This window comes from Ornithodoros turicata, chromosome 2 (assembly GCF_037126465.1).
Source record: "Ornithodoros turicata isolate Travis chromosome 2, ASM3712646v1, whole genome shotgun sequence".
NCBI lineage: Eukaryota > Metazoa > Arthropoda > Arachnida > Ixodida > Argasidae > Ornithodoros > Ornithodoros turicata.
Window position 1 is genome coordinate 137,908,354 of NC_088202.1, and position 14,487 is coordinate 137,922,840.

The following is a 14,487-nucleotide window of genomic DNA, read 5'->3' on the forward strand; positions in this document are numbered from 1 at the left end:
CATTGTGCGACCCCGGAAAACCCGTTTGTTGTTCGGGTTTCGAGGGGTTAAGAACCGAGGGTGCAATACCTGGAAAACGTTTTGTCCGTTCAGTCGTCATTCATAAAACCACGGAATTATCTCTTTGAAGGTTTCTGTGACCTCGGAACAATCCGTTCATAAATTGAGGGCAAAAACGCTGGGCAATTCCTAGTTGGTTCCCAGAAATTCCGTTCATTATTCGAATATCGAGGTTCATAAAACGAGGGAAAAATGAATGGAAAAAGTTTGGTTCCCCGTGCTCGTGTTCATAAAACGAGGGAATTCATAAATCGAAGGTTCATAAATCGAGGGTTGACTGTAGTGTTAATGTTAGGCGGTATATTAAAGTTGTCGTGGAAGGAAGAAATATGAGAGTCCCCCCTTTACCGAGCATTCTGCCTCGACAGAAATCGATTAGTTTAAGGGTATACATGTAACAGCGTCTGCTAAAGGAAGCAGGACTCCACAAAGCACAGTTCAACCGACACGGTGCGACGCAGAACATAACCCACTCAAGACTGCCATAGCTTCATAAAGCTATAGTATTCGAAATAGTGTGAGGAACACTGCGATACGCCATGTTCCGTACCTTCCCATTTTTAGGCAGCTCGACACGGCTGCTATTCGTTGACGTGCAATCCTCATTTTACAAGCTATAAAACGGTTCAACGAAGGCACTTCATAACGATAACGAGACCGAAGTACGTGTAACGCGAACACGTTACCCAAAAATTTACGCGTATCCCAAGACAAACACAATGTCTGCTTTATGCGTGTGTTGGATTTTCGTTGTTTGATAATGATTATGTTGCTGTTAATGATGATGATGTTTCGTTGGAATAAGTTACCTAAAAATTTCCGCATATTCTAAGACAAACACAATGTTCGTTTTCTGTGTCTTATACTATTCATTCTCTCGCTATAAACATATTATGAGTGGTTTATTACATAGAAATGTATAGATACGCCCATTGATATTGTTTCTTTGTTAATTGGACAGATTTTTCTTCGTTTCTTATGGGAATTGTTCAGTTATACTGCCTTGTATGTATAGTCTATACTTGTTTTCCTCTTGACACAACTGCCACCAACTTCGGGGGCCATGGACACGTCAAGTTGCTTTATGCAGCTTTTTTCCGTGGCTCCGTCCATTGTACAATGGTAAATAAACGGATTTGAATTTGATGCGTGATTTCGATTTTCGCGTCCATATTTCGCGTTACGACATCCCTTCACAACCACCGCGGGAACAGACGCAAATAACCGTGCGTATTGAGAAAGAGATCCAACGTTTTGGCTTCAACCGCTGTTTCTGGCAATAATTACGCAGGGGCGTGGGTCAAGCGATCGGCCACCCACCGTCCCCGCTCGCACGTACGCACGGAGACAGCCCATGTGCGTATGCATCACAAACGTGCGTTACGGACCGCGAAGACACTCTTTCAAGGCCAGACTCCACCTGTGAATACGAAGCACGGCTTCTGACTCCCCTCTAGGAAAAATAAAAAGAAACGGGGCTCGAATATTAATGAGAAAAAAAAAGCGGAAACAAGTCTTGCCGTATTGTTGTCATGTTTGTTTTTCCAACTCAAGTATAGTGTTGGTAGCCCTGCCAGTGGCTCTGAAATGGGAAAGAGGAAGTTGCTGGAAACGGTTGGTTGGTCTGCGGCGTGAAATTGCCGAGCGTGTTGCTCGGGGAGACCGCGTCTCCTGGGCAGACTTCATGGCCACGATTCGAATCTGGGTCACTTCCTAGTCTGGGCGTGGAAGGTGAACATCTTCGCTACTATATGCCACAGGAGCTGGTATAGTTGCTGTATTTTTCGCGAGAAATCGAATGCGAACAAAAATTGGGTTCGAGCCAGCCTCATATACTATTGAAGGGCTGAAAAGTTTGAATGATATTAAATAGATAACGTACAAAACTAACTACCTTACGAGGATAATAAAGACAACGAATGACTTAAAATAACAAGAAATACTCGAATTAATTACAATAATAAACAAAAACGGTTGGAAGTTATTGACGTCAAGTAAGCTAATGAATGCTAAACGGGCTAAAAGAAATTGGAACACGTAGAGCATTGGCTGTGGCACAAAAATCGAATTTTCATATCAAGAGCTGTTGCAGATTCGATGCGTGGGTCCTCCTTAGGTCCTCAGCAAAAGCAAGAGGACACGTCTGCACCGCATAGTGTGGTCGCCAGAAACGTTCATCCCCACACACTCTGCCTGGCGCTAAACATTATGCCCCGTGAGCAAATAGAGAAAAAAAAAGTTGCAGCCTAACTGACAGCGTTCATAAACAAAGGATGTTTGACGCGTAGCGTAAAATAGAAATATTTTAGTAAGATCCAGTTTGTGCGCCCCAACGAAACAGAAAGTGAAACCACCTCCAGTGGAGCGAAGACAGATGGACGCGTTCTTCTCATCGCGACTCGAAATCGCCTTAGTTTAAACATCAGGACGTTGGTAGAGTGACCGTGTATTCACACGAGCGCCATTTCCCCAGAAGCGGAAGATGCGAAAAACGCCGTAGCTTTCTGCTGTCACGTGAAGCGAGCGCTCAGCGCCGTGTCTTCACGTACACGCCTAACCGTGGGGAATATCCTGCGCCACAGCCACAAGATATTCCGTAGCAGACGACAGGAAAACACGCTGACGGCGCCGTCTGCTAAGTGTCGTCTGCTAAATGCGCAGTACGCCTACTCTCGGCATCCTGCACCGTGTGAATGCTCAACATAACTCGGGACAGAACTTGGGCTCTGTAAGCAGTGTTTTCGCTTTTTCTTCCGGTAGAATCTTCCATGAGTATGTCGCTCGTGTGAATACACGGTGAACCGAAGATAACGTCGATTAAGGCGCGTTAAAGCAACTCGAGCGAAGTCAGACAAAAAAAAAGAAAAGAAAGAAAAGAAAGGGACAACGAAGCATGCTCGTTACTCCCTGCTTCGATCGTTACTTCGCCCTATTGGCATCCGGGGACATCGACAAACTTTAATTGACTGGCGCTCGACGACTGACATTCATGAACAGATACAGAAACGTCGGAGTAAGCAGACCTGCCAAGTAATTAATTACAAGCAACTCAGCTGCTATATACGTAGTTAATTCGAAGGATTACTTTCGCCCTTATACGTAATTGAAACTCGATTACTTTCTTGCAAATCATTTGTAATGCAATTGAAGTACTCGGGGATTTTGCTTTGCACGCGATTTGACTCCACGTTTTTACTCATTCTCGAAGGACAACATTATCGCCACCGCGACGCGACAGTGTGAGCCACTAGAAGCACGTTCGACGCACGCGTCAACAAGGCACAAAATTCCCCGTGTCTTTTTAATTTGACTTATGAAAACTTGTCCCCGGGGAAGAAAAATAAAGCTACGTATCAGAATTACATAATGAAATTAATGCAACTTCGGTGTAGTTAGTTAGTTAGTTAATAAATTATTAAATAAAGTAAACCTTGGAGCTTTCAGCAACCAAATGGTGCTACCTGCTCCACTGCAAAAACTACATAGCTATTACACACTCTGAATCAAAATCCTCACAGCAGTCAAAACAAATCACAGCGGGATCCCTCACATTCTCACGAGCACTCAAATCAATAGAGCGGGAAAACGATATAGCACACTACAGATCTACAAAATACGGTAACTCAATTACTTTTCAGAGCAATTGATAGGTCACAACAATTAATTTGTAATTGCGTCTGAACTTTAATTGCTTATAAGGCTTTTTCTTTGTTTGTTTTGTGTGTTTTTCTGATCTGGGAACAGAAAACACAGTACTACTAGCGGCTCTTGGGCTATAGAGTACGTACATGACAAGGCAACCGCGTATAATACGTGTTCCAGTTAAAAATATATGGTCGCAGTCTCGTACACTCAAAATGTATAGGACGAACTACAGCCCTCGAATAGCTCATCTCTCAATGTTTCCCATACGTCATTCTCAAGGTGCCGCTGGACGTACATACGTGCTCTCGCCCCCCTTTCCTCGAACGTGAAAGGAACCGCTCCGGCCGACTGCACTTCCTGAAATTGGCTCGGACGGGCGTCCGGCACAAACCGTCTGATTGCGGATAAAACAGCGCCGATCGTAAAAACCAGGAAGGATGCTTCAGTCTCTCTCTTTTTCTTTCTTTCTTTTATCCGTTACTATTTCATCGTATAATTTTTCCATGACCCGCTCGGAAAGTGAGAGAGAGAGAGAGAGAGATTGGGAGAGAGGGAAAAAATGAACGGATTTCCCTCTTTGCGTGTCCAGCACAGGATGCGCTAAATCGACGCCCTTTTCCTGTATCGTGGGCGGTGGGGATCATTAATTAATTGACGGGTAATTAATTCGCCGCGGCCTTAATGAGCCACTGCGGGGAACGCGCATATATACAGTCCTCGCAAGAAACGAGGCTTTAAAAAAATATATCGATCCGGTGCCGTTTATTTTGACGTATAGATACCTGGGACCTTTAGACGGTGCAGCGAGCTAAGTCCACGGTGTGTTTGAAAGCTGCTCGCGAAGCAGGTGAAGCCGCTTCTGGCAGGCGGCCATCACACACGTCAAGCAACGCTAGGATACTATTAATATTTCTAATTGCTATTATTTTGCGGAGTTACTACGGGAAGTTTGGCTTCGTTGTTGAGTTCTACAACACCCCCCCCCCCTTTTCACGCCGAAGTAGCGAACGGAAGCTTCCTGACGCTCTCAGGCATACAAAAAAAAAAAAAGAAAGAAAGGAGGAGAAGAAGAAGAAGAAACAAAGACGGGACCGGTTCCCTCAACGTTATATCTGTGCGTTTTATTTAAAGATCTCGTCGAACAAAACCTACAATTATTTGCGTTGGAATTATTCTCTTTCGCGGAAGACACACGTACACCCCTCTTTCCCTAACATAAACACGTGAGCACGCACTGTCTCGCCCGATGCTCACCATCAAACTGTTCGCGCGAAAGACCTTCTTCCCAGAAAACCCAATAACATTGTGTTACAACAGCCCATAAAGTCCCCCCTTGTACATAGACACGGCGTCTCACCAATTTGGTTTACCCCTAGACTCGGACAGAGAGCGTACACAAGCGCTTCCCTAATTTCGCGTCCTCTCAGGAGGCGTGCGCAAACTTCTTGAGAAGAAATCAAATTTGGTTCTCCCTAAAACAGGCGATGCAACCCGTTTGGGAAATTTGGCCGCACGCGCGCACCGTTATAATTAAGTCGCGCGCGAGAGAGCAAGGTTACGACGCGCATGCGCCCTGCGTTCCGAGCTGTCGTCTGCCAAGGAAAGAGACAGAAAACTCTTAATCCGGTCGCATTTCATTAGCGTTAACTACCTCGAGCGGTAACCGTATAACTGTCTCAGGGCTTCATTTTCGGGTTACTTTGCGCGTCGGGGTTAAAGCCGATATTCGGCGAAAAGAAAGGTTTCCGGCTAAAGGATGGAAGCAGTAAATGTATGGTAATCGGGCGTTGGGTTTCCCGGAACTTTCTTCGACGTCGCGTCGTTAAAGGGTGGCTGCGACTTGCGACTGTTTCGGTCGGCGTAAAACACTCGTGCGAGTGTGTGTGTGGGAAAGTGAAGAATAATTTCATTATCCCGTATTTTATTTTGTTTTGTTTTCCCCCAAAATGTTGACATAGGGCGGCTGTCAGGACCCAAAGCTAAACAAACGCTTTCACACACTTTCGCAGAATGCTCACAGTCACTGTCAAAAATAAACTTCGGTTACATTCGCAGCCAATTATTTATAATTGAATTTTTAGCGGGCCCTTACACTTCCGTGCACTGAGGTGACCCCCCGATTTTTTTTTTTTTTTCGTTTTTTGGTGCAGAGTGTTCGCCAACGAATAAAATGAGATCCTGCGAAAGAAACGATGAGCGCTGGTGACCTATAGAGCCAGCGCGAGGGCTCTGTTCCGCACACCTTTGCAAAATCATTTTCCTCCTGAAGAGAGCGCATCGCAGAACGAGAGGATGTCCTGTTTGTACGCCATTCCCCTCACGTGACCGGTGACGTACACAGCTATGACATCACGAGCGCATCGTGCCGGCCGTGCGCCGCTGCTTTCTCCGATTGTTTTTTTTTTGTTTTTTTTTTTTGTAAATTCGATGACACAGCTATTAACGCACCGCAGAGAGAAAAAGTTTCGCGTGGTGTCTACTGGTGGACAACTTAACAGACAGGATTTCCAGCGACGTTAAGTGTCACCTCACTGCTCCTTTAAATCGTCTCTGAAGAGAGAGAGAGAGAGAGAGTGCCGTTCTTCGAAGCTAGTATCGTCACCATCGACAGTCGATTCTACCGCAAGCCGTATCTAAAAATATCCGGCTCGCATCGGATCCCACCATTGCTGCTAGCTGTATAGCTTCATGAAAGCAATAACTGCGGCAACGAACCATTCTGCACGGTCACCTCACATCCCGTCCTACACAATAACGACTTTACAAAACTACACACTGAGATCATCCTTTCGACCCACGCGCATCACACCAAAGACAGCCTTTCGAGCCCCGTCACAAAAAAGAAATGACCGCATAAAAGCTCGCGATGTTTAAAAGCACAATACCTCTGCCTTTGTGACCTTCACGCCCGATGTGACAGCTGGGCTATAAAGCAAAGCGCCTCCTCCAACAAAGTAATAAATAACGGGACAAAGCACCAACACATGAATGACGCAAGACTGCTTCCTTTCTGTTCTGGAATTATGCCTTGTTTTCCCCGAAAAAAAAAATATGAGAGAATAAACCTCTCGTCTCGGTCAGAATGATGGAACGGCAAGGAAACCAGGATGAAGAGTATGTTGCGTGAAAGATAGACTGAGTTTACGTGGTTATACTAGCGGCCATCAAGGGGTTCCTTTTGGCTTTCCTCATCTGTGTCGCGCTACGCGTTAAGCGTGGATACGAAACGTGCTTTACTATATGCATGATTTTTCGTTTTCAAGTACGTGCGTTTGCACCGTAAGACAGGATAGTTAAGGTTGCCGATGGCCTAACATATCAGAACATTGCAGGCATGTATCAGACAGCCTGCTTCATGATGTCTTGCAAGACTGCTCCGCGACAGTCATTTCCGTCTCCTCACCACAACAACTGCTGGGAATCTTTCAACGTGGTGCGGAGAGCGGAGACCGCGCGCGTTGTTGCTATAGGAGACGCACGCAAGAGCTCGCGGTGACGTCCCCTATAGTGTCGGAGAAACCAAAAGTTTTGCGGCTTCTTTCGAAAATTCGTGCGCGCGCGTAACGTCCACTGGGAGCATTCCTATCTCGCGAGCTCAGTCTGTGAGAAAGGTTGGTTTTGCAATACGAAATCAAATAAATGCCTAGTTTTTTCTTTCTTCTTTTTTTCTTTTTTTTGTTCCGCAGTGGCACTTTGATACGCGTGTACAGAAAAAAAAAGGCCTCCCGGATGCATTCTACGATGTTCGATGCACAAAACTGCGTTCGTTAGCGACGTTAAGAAATTACCAACGTACCAAGTACATAGCAACGTAGTCCGTGCATTCCATGACTGATGCTATGACTCTTTCTTCCTCCACTTTCCATTGTGCGAGCTGTCACAGCGACGAAGGCTGCGCGCTTTGAAATCACGCGCACCGCCGCTTAACACCGCGCGGACTTCATTTGCGCGCTGATGCGAATCAAGAAGCAGCCTTTCAATCCCTGGACCACGGAAAGGCAGTTCCGCGGCGTCAGAAAAGAGCGTCACGGCAAAAGTGGATGGGGGGGAAGGGACGAAGAACCTGCGTGGCAATAGCGCGGTTCGTTGGCTTCGCACAGAGGCCATTTCCAAATCCCCGAAATTTCTGCATGCCCTCACGGCCCGTAAACAAATGGCTATATATGGGAGCAAGGCGCTAATCCAATTGGTCTAGGACTAGCGCAGACGCTAATACGTTTAAGGCTAATTCGTGACCGGCCAATCACAACGCTGCGACGGAAGCCTTCCGAGCGCAAAACCAGAACTTCCCATACGACAGCCCCCCCCCCCCCCCCTCCTTTTGCAACTTTGATTGTAAATGGGCACCGAGCATAAGGCTGGAGAAAGTTTCGGCTGCACAGAATGTGGTGCGGCAAACTGTGGAAGGTGCACTTCACGCCAATTGTCAAACGATAGTCGGGGACAGTGGTTTTTTGGTGGAAGTATATATAGGTGCGCTTGCCGCTCTTCAAAGTGAGCCAGCACTGAAAGGGAACGCAATGCTCTGCAATGTTTCCCGCGCGAAGGGGCCCGGAGGTATATATGCCGAGCGTGGATGGTAAATCCCATCTTTTTCGAACTGTTTTTTTTTTAATATACTGGTACGTTTGGAAATACTATACGAGCAAATGGCTTGGGAACAGGGGTGGTATAGTTTAACTAGTAGTTCAACTACTTTTGAGGGGAGGTAGTTAAAACTACTTCTTTAACTACTGCAATGTATTTTAACTACATCTCTAACTACTTAACGTTGTCCATCAACACCAATCCCATTCTATAGTGTTCTTGGACACCTAAATATTAATCACAAGCAGTGATATAGAAGTGAAGATTTAGTAGACAAGCACGGCACAACTGCTCTGCACCTCCGTTCTCGTCAAACAAGTAGCTCAAGGTAAAAGACGGAAGCACAATTGTGCCGTAAAGCTTGCGGCAAAATCGGAAGTAGTTGGCGCCTTCAGTAACCTAACTACTGTAGTTAACTGCTCGAAATAGTAGTTTAACTAGTAGTTGCACACTACATTTCTGCAAGTAGTTGATAACTACTTTGTAACTACAATCAGGTAGTTTAACTAGTAGTTTAACTTCATGTAGTTAACTACTGGCCATCACTGGAAACTATAGACACCGAACTGCAGTGAAGTAAAGTGAGCAAAACTTGTAGGTGTTAGGCAGCAGTTTCACACCCCACCCACCTATAGGCATGCGAGCCTTTCCCAGACCCCTTACCCACTTTTATCCTTTCCCCGAGCAACATGGCGGAAATCTAGGCAGGCAGACAAGTTCGAACCCCTACTTTACCCCCATCCCCACCCTCTAAATACCGCTACTGCAGCCAAGTCGCCGACACATAAAAAGGCAAAAAAAAACATGTCGATTGGCAATATCGTATCATCTTGTAAAAAAAAAGAGAAATACAGAATGAGGCGAAAGAGAGAAAAAGAAGCAGACGCAAGCAGGGCTATATTTGCTCCGCTGACAGTAAACCGTGCGTCCTCGCTTCATTAGCTTGGGATGCAGGTTAATATTACAGCCGTACGCTGCCCTTTCCCGTCTTTTCCTTCTCCTTTAGAAATGACGTTGAGTCAATTATTTATGCGGATCTCTAATGACGTTTTTTCATTTAAAAATATTTCGAGAGTCGGAGTTCGCAGCTCGTGCCAGGAAGACACCTAATTAGCGAGCTAGTAATTACTCCGTCAGCAGTGCTGACCACTAAAGCTCCGGTTTGTGGCTGGCTTGATAAAGCAAAAGATAAAAACAAAACAAAAATCGCGAGAGAGGACCCAAGTTAAGTGACGCGTGAACGTCCGGAATCAGTCCGCACGGATGGGCCTGACCAAAACGAAACGCGCGCCAGCCGGGCTACCTTTATAACGAAAAAAATATCGTACTATCCGGACAGTTTTGTTTCTGCGTAACTTTCATGCTGCGCACGGCGTGTAATTCAGTTTGTTCTCCCGAAGCTTCTTCGTAACGTTCCTTCGTAGAAAAGAGGGGCGAACGAGATGAATAATCAGAGAGAGCAAAAAACGGAAGACATTCATTCTAACTCTTTCATGACTGCGGTTTCTAAAATGAAATTTGGTCGTTCGAGCGGAAAACGCTACGCTGCTGCGAGAAATGATAATCTTAATCTGTATGCCCTACATTGTGGATGGCGACATTTCATTTTAAGATGGCCTCGATTTAATTAAGAGGATTGAGAGAAGTATTGACTTTTACCGATGTTTGCGCATTCCTGGGTATATATTCGGGCTTCCTACCGTCTTTCCTCTTTAGTCGGCATTGGTCGGAATGGCTGTCAAATTTACGAAGAAAGATTAATTTTACAGTCTTGCGCAAGGCCTATACTGAACCCGGATTCGTTTGCTTCCTCTGTTGTGAAGTTTGGACTTCATTATCACACCGGTCCAAATAACCGCGTATTGGTGTACACAATATATAGGATGCGGAGAACGGTTACAGCCCCTTGAGAGCAATGCCCTTTCTCGCATTATCGTCAACACCATTTATGCTGCCAAAAGTTATACTGCCGTTGGATAAACACATTCCTGTTCGGAATATTTTATCAACGTTATTATCTAATCACCCAAGTAACTGATAGAATCACACTTTGCGTTTCACAAGAGCATAACAACGTAAATGTTCTACGTGCAAACTATCGTTACAAGTATGTACAGTGCACGACCTACTAGATTATAACGACCATGTCATGGCACTCCTTCCCAGCGCCGCATTTTTGGAAGGTAGCGGTATAGCGCTACTCGTCGTCCCAGTTGTTGCTTCCTCAACTTCTACAATACTTTGTACTTCAACATACATTAGTATTTCTGTACAAGCGGTGGATATTCCACAGATGTTTCATTCTGAGGTTGATAATCATCATCATCATTCTACGCGTTTTCACAGGAGATATTGCTGTCGTCTGCTACGGTAGTCGTACATACGCTTCTGCGCGTTCAGAATTCAAATTTCCATCGTCCAATCGTGATGCAGATCCCGCGTGCCGATGAGTAGCGCCCCTAGCGGATCGTGCGGACGGGTTCCTCACAGGGGTCGCCGATTATGACATAGTCGTTATAATCTAGTAGGTTGTAGTACTACAAAGCGCTAAATATATGTATACAATCTTCGTTCGCATGTACACATATGAGGCAAAATTCGACTGAAAATAGGCTCTGCATATTTACATGGTCTGAATGACTCGTTAGAAAACGAGGTTTCTCAGAGCAACGCGCCCATACTTCACGCGTATGTACCGATTAGACCGATGACGCAGGAATTCCTGCTCACCTAGCGAAAAAAAAAAAAGGCTGTGCTCAAGGTAGTCACGGAGCAAACGCATAAGAAAATCAAGTCTCGGATGCATTGCTGGAATACGCCGATTCTGAGCTACATCCCGACATCGGAACGACACAACTGTTCACACCTTGGGTGCAGTTTTGGCTGGCAACGAACGCACTCAAAACCACAATCGGAAGGCACGTGAAACCAAAGGCAACACATTTCCAACATTTTCGCTCGCGTTTTCTGCAGACGCAAATTTGCATAGAGCAACGCTCATCATATTTCCTATTCTGCGTGTGGGTTGTTCCTTTCGTTCGACCTCCTATAACGTTCGTTTTCCTTCTAACCAAAAATGTCTGTTTAGGAAATACGAGCCCCACCTGTAAGGGGCTTACGGCAATATTATTTCGCACGCACAGACGTGGGCTGGAGGCGTCACTGCAAACTGCTCGTGACATCATCGACTGATAAAACAAGGAAATACGTTCTGCACCTCCGACAACCATTTACGCCAGGCACTAAAAGAGTGCTAAGCGATACTAATAGTGGACGAATAGTGCACATATAGTACGTACCTCGTTCGTAATGTTATACGCACATAAGACCCACTTCTAGCACGTGTTATCCTGCCGATCTCTGGTCACAGGTGTGATGTTATCTGATGGGCGACACCCCAAGCAGCAAAATGCGCTGAAAGTCGAGTGCAATAGGGGCATAGGTGGGGAGTAACGCGTTACAAAGTAGTGCGTTACCGGTAACGCGTTACATTCGAGTAGTGAAATATGGTAACGCATTACATTTGGGAGAAAAGTAATGAGTAACGTAACGTCATTACATTTTTAACAACTAACGCGTAACGGCGTTATGCGTTACTGCGTGTTCGGGAACGTGAAAGCTTGAGCGAGGACCGGGCCTGCAGAATCCGGGAAAGTCCCCGATTTTTTCTATTCACCTTCAACAATGACAAGGTCACATCGACACCCACGAAGAACGCAAAAGAAGGTTTGTTGACCTACCCTGGTAGGTGTCACCTTTGTTTACCACCTCTGTTTTTCACTCCCTCTGGTATTTTTCGGATGAATGGGGCAAAAGCGGCAGAAAAATAGCCTCTACCCTCTGAACAAGTAACAAAGTACCAAGGAATTGGCTGTTTGGATTTGTACTGTATGAGATAAAAGGTCACCGTCTCTATCAACCTTGACAAGGAGCACTCACTGGTCATTAGGCGTCCTCTCAGCCCAACGGGCGAAGCTCACCGATGAAAATTTTGAACATCAACTACTTCTGCGTTGCAGTAAATCGTACATGTAAGTTGTGTACATGCGTGACCCTTGTTTGTGCCCAACATTGCTTGTATTGATTTGCGGAATGCACTTACGTGACTCAACCAAAAATTGTACATATTATAAGGACAACTGGGGAAGTAATGCAAAAGTAACGGCATTACTTATCAGAAGTAACGGCGTTAGTAACGCGTTACCTACTACCGCAACAGTAACGAATAACGTAACACGTTACTTTTCGAAAAAGTAGTGAGTAACGGTAGTGCACTACAAAATAAAAGTAACTTCCCCACCTATGAATAGGGGTGGACGGGTAGGTGAAAGGCCTTGAACAAATTCATGAAAGTACAGAACATTGATAAGACACATACCGTCCACCCCTAATGCACTCGACTTTCAGTACATTGTGCTGCTTGGGACGCCATGTCGACCTTCACCTGAGTTCGTAGCACATGGCTGAGCTCATGCCTTATCAGGTGATTGTGATCGTGAGTTTCACGACCGGAAATGCCAAGCTATGCTTCGCCCACACACTGCGGGACCTCTCTCAAGATCACATGACCAGTCCCGAAATGATCCTGCGAGTCGGCTTCTAAAGATGACCCCGCTCTCAACGGCTGTCCGCCGTCCATTTATATATGTCCGTGTCCACGTACTGCGTGGTATACTTGTCTGTAAATATGTAAGTACGTATGCCTGTTATGTTTGTAATGTACCTCTGTTAGTATCCCACTGTATTATATATATGTCTGTACATAATTATTTGTGCGTTTGTGTCTGTATTGTATCCGCTGTGAGTTATGTGTATTGTGTGCGCCAAACACCATGGCCTTAGCGGCCGTTCTTGGGCACTAATAAAAATTATTATTATTATTATTATTATATAGAGTGATTGTCACCCCATGTGTCACAGCAGCGTATTGTGCACTGTCACGAGCCTATTGCTGTTCACTAAAAAAAAAAAAAAACAGTGGCGCACTTACAAATCTAATGTGCTTGCAATGTTATGTCACTAAATATATTGCATTCCCGAGCACTAGATAAAAAAAGAAAAGAAACTTTAGGAAGATCCATTGGTGGGTCCTTTGGAAATGCGTTAGCCTGTGCCTTTGGTTCGTTCTTGTGCTTCCTCCTCTCTGTTTTGCTTGTTTTCTTTGACCTGCTTGTTTTGCTTCCCCCTTTCTCTTTTGCTTTTTTTTTCTTCGGTTCCATATTTCGCGTCCTCAGTCTCGAATCTCTCAAGGTGTAAAACTCCCCATTCTCCAAGGTCGAAAATAAAGTTGTTGTTGTTTCTCAAGGTGTAACGCTGATGCCATCCTTAGCGAAGATGGCAACTCCCTGCCTTTCGGTTTCCAGGACGTTTGGCTCCAGTGACGTAGCTGAAGCCCTTGATAACTCGCGTGCAGTTTCCTTATGGCGGGCTAGAAGGTTACCACTGTTTCCAGGCTGTCTTCGTCGAGACTGGGAGGCACCCGGGTTCGAATCCTGGTGCCGTCTGTGCTGTCTGCGGTTTTTCGTGGGTTTTCATCAGACGCTTATAGACATATGTCTGCACAGTTCCCTTAGAAGACGGCCCAGGACGCACATTCCCCCAGGGCGTCAGTCGTGACGTTGCCCACCTCTGTGAGGCCGACAACGGCGCGCCCTTTCACAACCACCACCACCACCAGTGTCTTCGTTCAAGCTCCTTCTTCTTCTCCCCAGGAAGATGGCCGCGATCCGCAAGGGAGATTGGCCAGGGCTAATTCATTATGCTATGAGTGTGACAGTGACACTAAGGGCTAGAACCGGTTGGAGCCGGCAACGAATGAAATGAGATTATCTGCAATGACGGGAAGCTCTTCCTCCTGCGCTTGTATCTTTTTCGTCGTCTTTTCTCGCATTTCCCTCCCGTGATGTCCGCACACCGACACCACCGTTTTTCCTTTGACATGGGCCTTAATTCTAGTGCTGACGCGTTAAAAGTCCTCACTTCCAGCAATGTCTCACTTCGTCCCTTCCATGGACCTCACTTGTTGATGTGGGGTTTGTTTTGTACGACCTCAAGAGCCTTCTTTCTGCTCTTGAGGATCTGGAGCACATTCTTCTTCATTGCCCTCACTACGAACCTTCCCGAACCACACTCTCAGAGTCTCTTCCTCAGCTGGGGTCTCGCCCTTTCTCCCTATCGAAATTGCTTGGTCCCTGG

General features: G+C 45.8%; 1 protein-coding gene across 2 annotated transcripts in view; it reads right to left on the reverse strand.

The window, feature by feature from the left end:
* Positions 1 to 14,487, reverse strand: part of LOC135386212 (poly(rC)-binding protein 3-like) — a 417,863-nt gene that overhangs the window by 368,703 nt on the left and 34,673 nt on the right. The window lies entirely within an intron of this gene.